This window comes from Muntiacus reevesi, chromosome 3 (assembly GCF_963930625.1).
Source record: "Muntiacus reevesi chromosome 3, mMunRee1.1, whole genome shotgun sequence".
Taxonomy (NCBI): domain Eukaryota; kingdom Metazoa; phylum Chordata; class Mammalia; order Artiodactyla; family Cervidae; genus Muntiacus; species Muntiacus reevesi.
The window spans coordinates 106,971,005-106,981,679 of NC_089251.1; positions in this window are offsets into that span (position 1 = coordinate 106,971,005).

Sequence of the window (10,675 nt, forward strand, 5' to 3'; positions counted from 1 at the left end):
GGGGCTACATTTTTCTTCCTATTCTTTTTCCCCCCCGGGTGGTTCCCCACCCAGGGATCAGACCCGTGCCCCCTGCAGTGGAAGCCAGAAGTCTTAACCACTGGAGCACCAGGGAAATTCTGGGGCTACTTTGAATAAGGCCTCTAATCTGGCTGGATTTGGTTTCTTCATCTATAAAAGATGATTATCCCTGCTTCAGGGCTTTTCTAGAGTAAAGATATTCAAAGCACCAGGCTTGGAATTTGCATCAAGGAATAGTTACTTACTAGTAGCTTCTCAAACTGTAACTTGCATAAAAATGTGACAGATGAGATGTGACTGCCTTAATGTAGGAATAACAGCCCATATCCAGGACTCAAAGTCTGAGGGGAGAGAGCCCTTGGGGATGATCCAGTCGGACTGACTCGCTGTACACAATAAAGGCAAGTTGATTGGGCGGGACAATGGCGCTTCTCTAGAGATACCAGTGTTCTTTGCCTGGAAATTTCCATGGGCAGAGGAGCCTGGCGGGCTATAGTCCACGGGGTCACAGTGAGTCAGACACAACAGAGCACACCCTTGCACGCACACAGGAGAGGCCTGAACATGCAGCGAAGGGACCAAAGCCTCAGTTTTAAGATGCTGAACATTTGGTTTCTTGGTGAGTTGCCACCATACCCAGACAGTAAGCTGAATAGTGTCCCGCAGCCTTCCAGGGGCCGTTCCTAGGGGGCACAAGTTTCTTCATCCTCGTCCTGGTGGTGACTGCCCTCTAGTGGGCATTTTCTCCAGCATCTTGGGTACCGCTGAATTCCCCAGAAGTAACCCTGTGGCTCTCATGCCTTCTTGCGGCTTTACCATTATCCAAGCGCTGACTCCTCCCCAAATTATGTCCGCCCTCCACTTTTCCTCTCCCCTGGAACATATAATCAATTTCAATGTGTCCAAAACTGAGCTCCTCCCCCACCCCACCCCTTACCCCTCATCCCACTTAACGGCCAACTCCCTCTTTCCAGGGTGTCCTCCTTGACTTATTTCTCTTCTTCATACCTCAAGTCCAATCTTCCCACAAATGCTACTGGCTGTGCCTTCAAAATATGTGCAGAATCTGACTATTTCTTGCTACCGCTATCCTAGTCCAGGGCACCATCATTTCTAGACTTATTAATAAAATAGCCTCGTATCTGGTCCTGTAGCATCTGGCCTTGACCAGTGGCTGTCATCTCAGAGAAAAGGCCAAAGGCCTTACAATGACCTCTCAGTTCAGTTCAGTTGCTCAGTCGTGTCCGACTCTTTGCGACCCCATGAATTGCAGCACGCCAGGCCTCCTTGTCCATCACCAACTCCTGGAGTCCACCCAAACCCATGTCCATCAAGTTGGTGATGCCATCCAGTTATCTCATACTCTGTCGTCCCCTTCTCCTCCTGCCCCCAATCCTTCCCAGCATTAGAGTATTTTTCAATGAGTCAACTCTTCACATCAGATGGCCAAAGTATTGGAGTTTCAGCTTCAACATTAGTCCCTCCAGTGAACACCCAGGACTGATTTCCTTTAGGATGGACTGGTTGGATCTCCTTGCAGTCCAAGGGACTCTCAAGAGTCTTCTCCAACACCGCAGTTCAAAAACATCAATTCTTTGGCGCTCAGCTTTCTTTATAGTCCAACTCTCACATCCATACATGACTACTGGAAAAACCATAGCCTTGACTAGATAGACCTTTGTTGGCAAAGTAATGTCTCTGCTTTTAAATATGCTATCCAGGTTGGTCATAACTTTCCTTCCAAGGAGTAAGTGTCTTTTAATTTCATGGCTGCAATCACCATCTGCAGTGATTTTGGAGCCCCCCAAAATAAAGTCAGCCTCTGTTTCCACTGTTTCCCCATCTATTTCCCGTGAAGTGATGGGACCAGATGCCATGATCTTAGTTTTCTGAATGTTGAGCTTTAAGTCAACTTTTTCACTCTCCTCCTTTACTTTCATCAAGAGGTTTTTTAGCTCCTCTTCACTTTCTGCCATAAGGGTAGTGTGGTCTGCATATCTGAGGTTATTGATATTTCTCCTGGCAATCTTGATTCCAGCTTGTGCTTCTTCCAGCCCAGCATTTCTCATGATGTACTCTGCATATAAGTTAAATAAGCAGGGTGACAATATACAGCCTTGACGTCCTCCTTTTCCAATTTGGAACCAGTCTGTTGGTCCATGTCCAGTTCTAACTATTGCTTCTTGACCTGCATACAGGTTTCTCAAGAGGCAGGTCAGATGTACTAGTATTCCCATCTCTTTCAGAATTTTCCACAGTTTATTGTGATCCACACAGTCAAAGGTTTTGGCATAGTCAATAAAGCAGAAATAGATGTTTTTCTGGAACTCTCTTGCTTTTTCCATGATCCAGCGGATGTTGGCAATTTGATCTCTGGTTCCTCTGCCTTTTCTAAAACCATCTTGAACATTTGGAAGTTCATGGTTCACGAATTGCTGAAGCCTGGCTTGAAGAATTTTGAGCATTACATTACTAGCGTGTGAGTTGAGTACAATTGTGCGGTAGTTCAAGCATTCTTTGGCATTGCCTTTCTTTGGGATTGGAATGAAAACTGACCTTTTCCAGTTCTGTGGCCACTGCTGAGTTTTCCAGATTTGCTGGCATATTGAGTGCAGCACTTTCACAGCATCATCTTTCAGGACTTGAAATAGCTCAACTGGAATTCCATCATCTCTACTAGCTTTGTTTGTAGTGATGCCTAGTGAATGACCTCTAGGTCCCTACATGTCTGACTTATTTCCTATCACTCCCCAATGATGCATTCACTCCACACTGTTGTTGCTTGTGCCAGGCAAGCTCCTGCCTCAGGGCCTTTGCACTTGCTATTTCCTCTACCTAGTGTACTCTTCAAAGAATTGCATGGCTGTACTTCCTTCAGATCTTAACAAACACTTCTCTGTGAGGACTTCCTGAATTATCTTATCAAAATTTCAGCATCTCTCTGACATCTCACATCACCCAGCCTTGCTTTATGTTTTTGCTTCTTAATATTTATCACTGTTCAAAACATCATACATTTTACTCCTCTGTCCTTCTCTAAGGGTAGAGTTTTTGTTTATTTTGTTCCCTAAAGCCTTTCACGGTCAGAGGCACTTGAAAATGAATTTACACTCTTCTTTTAATTTAAGCTTTCCAACAATCCAGTAGAATACTGTAGTATTGTCTCCATTTTGTAAATGAGAAAACCGAGGCACAGAGAGGTTAAGTCACTTGCTTAAGTGTCACACAGCTAGGAAATGGGACCTAGGGGAATACTTTACCCCCCTTACCTACAAACTTTATTTAATACCATTATCTATACTCAGATTTCTCAACATTTAAGTGAGGCTTATAAGAGTGCCCTCTTTATAGGTTCATTGTGACAGTTATGTGTGATAAAGCATGAAGCAATCTTACAGCCAGTGACTGAAGCGTTGCAAGCACTTAAGAAGTGATTGCTAGAAATATGAAAAAGTCTACATTAGTTCATGAAAGGTAGGGGTGTTTCAGGCACAGAGCCCAGTCACGGAACCAGGAAGTACTATTATTACATTTAATACAATTTCTGTATGGAAGCGCTTATGCATCCTTTAGGGCCCGACTCAGAAATGCCCTTCTCGGGGACTTCCCTGGTGGTCCAGGGGTTGACACTCCATTCTCCCAGTGCAAGGGCCCTGGGTTCCATCCTTGGCCAGAGAGCTAAGATCCCACACACTGCAAGGAAGGTCGTGTGTGCCACAACTAAGACCCAGCACAGCGGAATTAGAAAAATAAATGCCCTTCTCTAGGAAGTCTTTCCTGACTTCCCATAATACTTCATTTTCCTGTTAAGGTTGGAATTTCTTCAATTTTCTTTGTTTGTTTGATCTGAAGCCCCTAGAAGGCTATGAGCTCCATAAGGGCCAGGTTTTTTTGGTCTGGAAGCACAGACAGTTTGAGGGCCCTCTTTAAAAATATAAAATTATAAAACCAGTTTTGAAAATAAGTATTTATTTAGGATGAGAAAAAATTAATGTGTTGAATAATAGATGTGTATTATATTTTTTAAGGCAGATGGTAAACCTTCCTATATATCTTGTGAGCTTTCATCTTGTTGTGGGACAAACACTGTTTTACAAATGCTATTTTATTTGCTTCATTTTTTAAAGCTGAGGTTACGAACTTGAGTGACTAAATAGCAAACCTGCGTGCGCAGTGAAATGTAACTTCACGCTCTGATTATGCTTTCTGCCTTTCTACCTGCTACAGTGGAAAACAGGAACTGCCCTAATGCCTGAAAATAAAATGTTCTAAACTCAAATCCCAGAGCATTTTAGTGGGCTTAGCATTTTTGAGAAAGGTACTAACTCCCCAACTACTCAAAACCCTTGCAAGGAAAAGTTTTGCTTTTCCATAAGACTTGTTCCATTCACACCTTTTGCTAACTGGGGAGAAAGAGCTTTAGACTAAACCTCACTTTTATTAATACCATTTCTCCCAAAGAAAGTTCTTCATGCTGACATTTCCAGTGTCAGGAAGCACAAATACTCTTATATTCATAAGTTTTTATTTTTCTAAAATTTGCTTCATTGAAATATGGTTGATTTGCAGTGTTGCGTTAGTTCAGCAAAGTGATTCGGATATAAATACACCCATTCTTTCCCATTGAGGCTTATCACAGGGTGTTGAATGCAGTTCCTGTGCTGTACAGTAGGATCTCGTCTGCCCTTTCTACATGTAATAGCTTGCATCTGCTGACCCCACACTCCCAGTCCGTCCTCTCCTCTCCCCGTCCCCACTGGCGACCACAGGTTTGTTCTCTGTGTCTGTGAGTCTTTCTGTTTCCAAGATGAGTTCATTTGTGTCATATTTTGGACTCCACATGTAATTAATATCATATGATATTTGACTTTCTTTCTGACTTCACTTCGTATGATAATCTCTAGGTCCATCTGTGTTGCTGCAAACGGCATGATTTCATCCTTTTTTATGGCCGAGTAATATTCCATTCTATACATCTACCACATCTTCCTTATCCATCCATCTGTTCACGGACACTTAGGTGGTTTTCATGTCGTGGCTACTGTGAACAGAAGAAGCATAAATATGCTTAGTCATCTTCATTCTTCTCATTACCAATGAGGTCTTTCTCCATCTTGTTCTGAAGGATGAACGAAAGCTTGAGGGGCATATTTCAGAGGCTAAACCACAGCAAGAAGAAGACTCTCTACGTCCTCCAGACACTAGGCACCTTCTGCCATACATGTCCCGTTCTGGGTGACGTCTGAGTGACGTTACCAGGTGGGGCCTCCCAAGTGGCGCTAGTGGCAAAGCGGCTCTTGTCCTGAGCAGTACAGCTCAGCCTGCCCCCAGTCTGTAGACATAGCCCATGGACAAGTTCAGGAAAGGTGCCAGTTTCTCCTCTTGAAGCCCATCCTTCTCTCAGATGGCACGTCTGTTACAGTAACATCCACCGAGCCGGGTTTTCATGGAAGCTTGCAGCTCTCCCATCGAATGAGATTGATGGGCAAGCCCCAGCATTGCTGAACCAAGCTTGCCATCTGCTTGCCCTCGAGCAGTAGAGCTAATCTACTAACCCTAGATGGTAGTGAAGGAAAGTGCATTGTTGATTTGTTTATTTACTTTTGGCTGCTCCACATGGCCTGCAGGATTTTAGTTCCCCAACCAGGGGTTGAACCTGTGCCTCCTGCAGTGGAAGTGCAGAGTTTTAACCACTGGGGGAAGTCTCAGTACATTGCTGTGTAGGGTGCCAAGAAAGGAGTCCAGGCGGCCAGTACACAAAAAATCTGAATTCCCTAATGGCTTTTAAAGATGGGGGGGGGCAGGGGATATGTTGTGGGGTGAGTACTCAGCTCATGGACATTCTTCTGATTGGTTGGTGGTGAGGTAATCAGCTCATGGACATTCTTCTGACTGGTTGATGGTGAGGTAATCAGGAGTCAACTTTATCAGCCTTCTGGTTCCACGGTCTGCAGTCTATGAGCTTGTGGGCAGCATAGAGTTAACTTCTTCCACCTGGTGAGTGTTTCGGTGTCTGAAAACCAGCTCAAAGGACATGGCTTAGACTATTATCTATACCCCTTGGGTGGGAAATAAGTTTCTTGACTTTGTTTAATGACTAAACTTATTTTGTCTTGCTTGACTCCTTTCTTCTGGCATTTTCTCAGTTCTCTGATTAAACTTATTCTTTGGAACTCAGGGAAGGCCTAGGAGTGTTACTGAAAGCGGGGTCCAGATGCTTGCCACTCAAAAGCCAGTAAACAGGCCAGGGTGGTGAAAAGGAAAATTCACTGTATTTTGGATGTAGCGGACATCTGTCCAAAGGTGACTCCCCCCACCTCTGACAATCGAGGGTAAGAGTTTTTATAGCCAGAAGGAAAGGGCTACATGCAGAAATAGTACACTCAGCTGTGACAGTCATCTTGAAATTGGTCATCGGTGGTCTGACCAGGGTCATCTTAGATTGTTTTAGGTACAGTTAATCTTCAGTTGTGATCCACACAGTCAAAGGCTTTAGCGTAGTCAATGAAGCAGAAGTAGATGTTTTTCCGGAATTCTCCTGCTTTTTCTATGATCCAGTGGATGTTGGCAATTTGATCTCTGGTTCCCAGTAGTCATGTACAAATGTGAAAGTTGGACCATAAAGAAGGCTGAGCACTGAAGAATTGATTCTTTCGAACTGTGGTGTTGGAGAAGACTCTTGAGAGTCTCTTGGACTGTAAGGAGATGAAACCAGGCAGTTCTAAGGAAATCAGCACTGTTCATTGGAAGGTCTGATGCTGAAACTGAGGCTCCAGTACTTTGCCACACGACGTGAAGAGCTGACTCTTTGGAAAAGACCCTGATGCAGGGAAGATTGAAGGCAGAAGGGGAATAGGGTAACAGAGGCTGAGATGGTTGGATGGCACCCCTGACTCAATGGACACGAGTTTGAGCAAACTCTGGGAGATGGTGAAGGAGAGGGAGGCCTGGTGTGCTGCAGTGCATGGGGTGCAAAAGAATCGGACACGACTGAGCGACTTAACAACAACTCTTCAGTTCCGGGGTTGGTTTGTTTCCATGAGGCCAGTTCTCGGAATTGTGGCAGTTTATGTCGTAGGTACGGTCTAGTCGTCATGTAGTAAACTTCATCATGTAGTTAATTCAGTATTTATAAAACAGTTCACCGGATATGGTCAGAATATTATCTACAGCCCTTGAGGAGGAACTAAAGATCCTTGACTTTGCTTAATGACTACATTATTATTTTTTTTAATGACTACATTATTAATATTATTTGGTCTCCTTTGACTCTTTTCCTCTCTTTCTGCATTTTATCACTTCTCTGATTAAACTTATTCTTTGGCTAAAGTTTTTCCACGACAAAAGGCAGGCTGAGGACATGGGGAGCAAGGACCACAGTATCCAGTTCTGTTTCAGGAGGTTAACATTTTCTACAGACAAGAGGCAGGTGGAGGACGTGAGGGGGGTCTGTCCTTGGAAAGCCCCACAGGGTCCTGCTTGGTTAAACCTGGATACTTTGTCTTCTTTAACCTGGGTCTCGGTCAGTAAAGATGAAATATTATTTGCCGCTCTACTCACAGTCGATGAAATCTGACAACTTAAAAAGAAATTTTTATTGAAGGATTTCCCTATCAGTCCAGCGGTTAGTACTGATGCTTCCAACCCAGGGGACACAGATTTGATCCCTGGTCTAGGAGCTAAAGTCCTGCATGCCACACAGCGTATGTTTTTATTGAAACATAGTTGACTTACAATGTTGTAGTTTTGGGTGTACAGCAAAATGATTCAGCTCAGTTATACATATCTATATAAATATATTCTTCTTTTTTTTTTTTTACAATCTCTCCCGTTACAGGTTATTACAAGATACTGAGCACAGTTCTCTGTGCTCTACAGTAGGGCCTTGTTGGTTATTTAACGTGTATATAGTAGCGTATATATTTCAGTCCCAAACTCCCAACTTATCCCTTCCCTCCCTCTCCTTTAATAGCCGCAAGTTTGCTTTCTATGTCTGTGAGAGTATTTCTGCTTTGTAAATAAGTTCATTTGTATTGTCTTTCCACATATAAGTGATATCAAATAATATTTGTCTTTTTTTAAAAGAATTATTTATTTATTTGCCTGGGCCATGTCTTAGTTGTGGCACGTGGGACCTAGTACCCTGACCAGGGTTGAACCTGGGCCTTTGCATCGGGAGTGCAGAGTCTTAGCGGCTGGACCGCCAGGGAAGTCCCTAATATTTGTCTTCTTTGTCTGGGTTACTCCACTTAGTATGATAACCTCTAGGCCCATGCGTGTTGTTGCAAATTATATTATTTCATTCTTTTTTATGGCTGAAGAATAGTCCGTGTGTGTGTGCGTGTGTGTATGTAGATATCACGTATTCGTTTTTCTTTGCAGCCTTTTTTATTGGAATATAATTCTTTACAACACTGTGTTAGTTTCTGCTGTACAACAGTGTGGATCAGCCATAAGTACACATGTGTCTTCTCGCTCTTGAGCCTCCTTCCCACCTCCCATCCCGCCCCCCAGGTCATCACAGAGGACCGAGCTGAGCCCCCCGCGCTACCTACAGCACCTTCCCGCTTGTCCATTTCTCATGGTGGTGTGTAGACGTCAGTGCTGTTCCCGCAGTTCAGCCCACCCTCTCCTTCCCCCGCCCTGTGTCTACACATCCATTCTCTACATCTGCGCCTCTATACTTGTCCTGCAGATGCTTTCATCTGTACCATTTTTCTAGATTCCATATCGCTGCATTAACATATAATATTTTTCTCTTTCTGACTTACTTCGTGCTGTATAATAGGCTTTAGGTTCATCCACATGACTACAACTGACTCAGTTTTGTTCTTTTTGTTTTACAGCTGGGTAGTTTTCCATGGTATATATATATATATATATATATATATATATATATACACCACATCTTCTTTATCCATTTATCTGTCGATGGGCATCTGTGTTGCTTCCATGTCCAACATCTTTCAAAGTTTAAAAACTGACAAAAACTGTGAACAATATAAAGTCAAAACAATAGCATGTTTTTATCAATCAACTGCCTAACATTCTTCTATAATACCCTTTCCCTTACTTTTTTGGGCGGCACATCCTTTTATCCCTTCTATGACAACACTGTATGAGATTTTTCCATAACAGGACTAGAAAGATAATTCAATCTTTCCTTTAGCATGACTGATCAAAATCAGTTTTTTTAATTTTTAATTAGTGACGATTTAGACTGTTTTTTCCTCAGTTTTGCAGTTCATTATTATTAGTAAGATTATTCTCTTAAGGATTGTTGTCAAACTTGAGATAACCTCTATCAAATTTCTTATATATGTGAGCTTTAATATTGGCTTCATACAGCTCAAACCTTATTTCTCCTTCAATCCCCTCACACCGCGAGGCCAGGCACAATCATGACCTCTGATTCTGTACCTTCATATCACAACACTGGGACAGACGGCATACAGTGCATGAGGAAGATTCCTGGAAGGCATTCTGGGGCATTCAGAAATAATAAAATGACACCTGGAGGAGCCAGGACCCCTAATTTACCCTCTGCAAACCCAAGCTCAAAGCCACCTCCCTTAGCCAGATTTCAAAAATGCCCATGGCCATCTGAAGAGGGGTGTGATGGAGGAGACTGGGGTGGAAAGAGACAGTGATCTGAATTGATCATGGTTAAAATATCCCAGTTTTGCAAATTTAATGAAATTATGAAATAATCCCATGCAAGTAATATGTCCTGATGCGCAAGCCTCACGAGTTTCATGATAGATCCACTCCTGCCAAAGGAGTTCCCACGGCCTAGCCTTGGACAACACACACAGCAGGGTATGCAGGTGACATCGAATGTCGGTTCTCGAAAGGAGAGCGTTAGAGAGCAGTAGGGCCAACAGTTTTAACCTTCCCATAGAGTCCTTAGACTCTGAGGTGGTGTCTCAAAGTCTGAGGGGGGGACGTCTTGAAACACAGAAGATATGTTTAAATAACAACGATGGGAGTCGTCATCCAGCCTGACAAGCGTTGGGCACTTTACTATAGTGACAGACACTGTTCTAAGTCCCCCACTTGTGTCAAGTTACTTTTCCTTTACAACACACCTGCAAAGTTAGATCTACCATTATTCCATTTCGCAGATCAGGAAACTGAGACCTGAAAAGTTTCAGTGTCATAGATTAAGGTTCTACGTATGATGCCTTTTGAAAAAAATACTGTCCCACTAATTATAATTTTTGAAAAAAGCCTGAAATGGTCCAAGCCCTTCCTTTTACACATGAAGAAGTAAAACCCAGAATAAAGGAAGGTCATTTGTTCAATGCCACATATTAGTTCTTTTTTCCTGGATTTTTGCTCTGTGCCAGGCACTGTGCTATGATCTAGGGCTTCAGAGAACAATAAGACATGGAATTTTAGTTGGGGGGGTGGTCAATGGACAATACATATAGCAAGATAGATATAAATAAGCAAAATAATTCCCTTCGTAGCTCAGTCAGTAAAGAATCCGCCTGCAATGCAGGAGACCCGAGTTCGATTCCTGGGTCAGGAAGATCCCCTGGAGAAGGAAATGGCAGCCCACTCCAGTATTCTGCCTGGAGAATCCCATGGACAGAGGAGCCTGGTGGGCTATAGTGCATTGGGTTGCCAAAGTCAGACATGACTTAGCGAC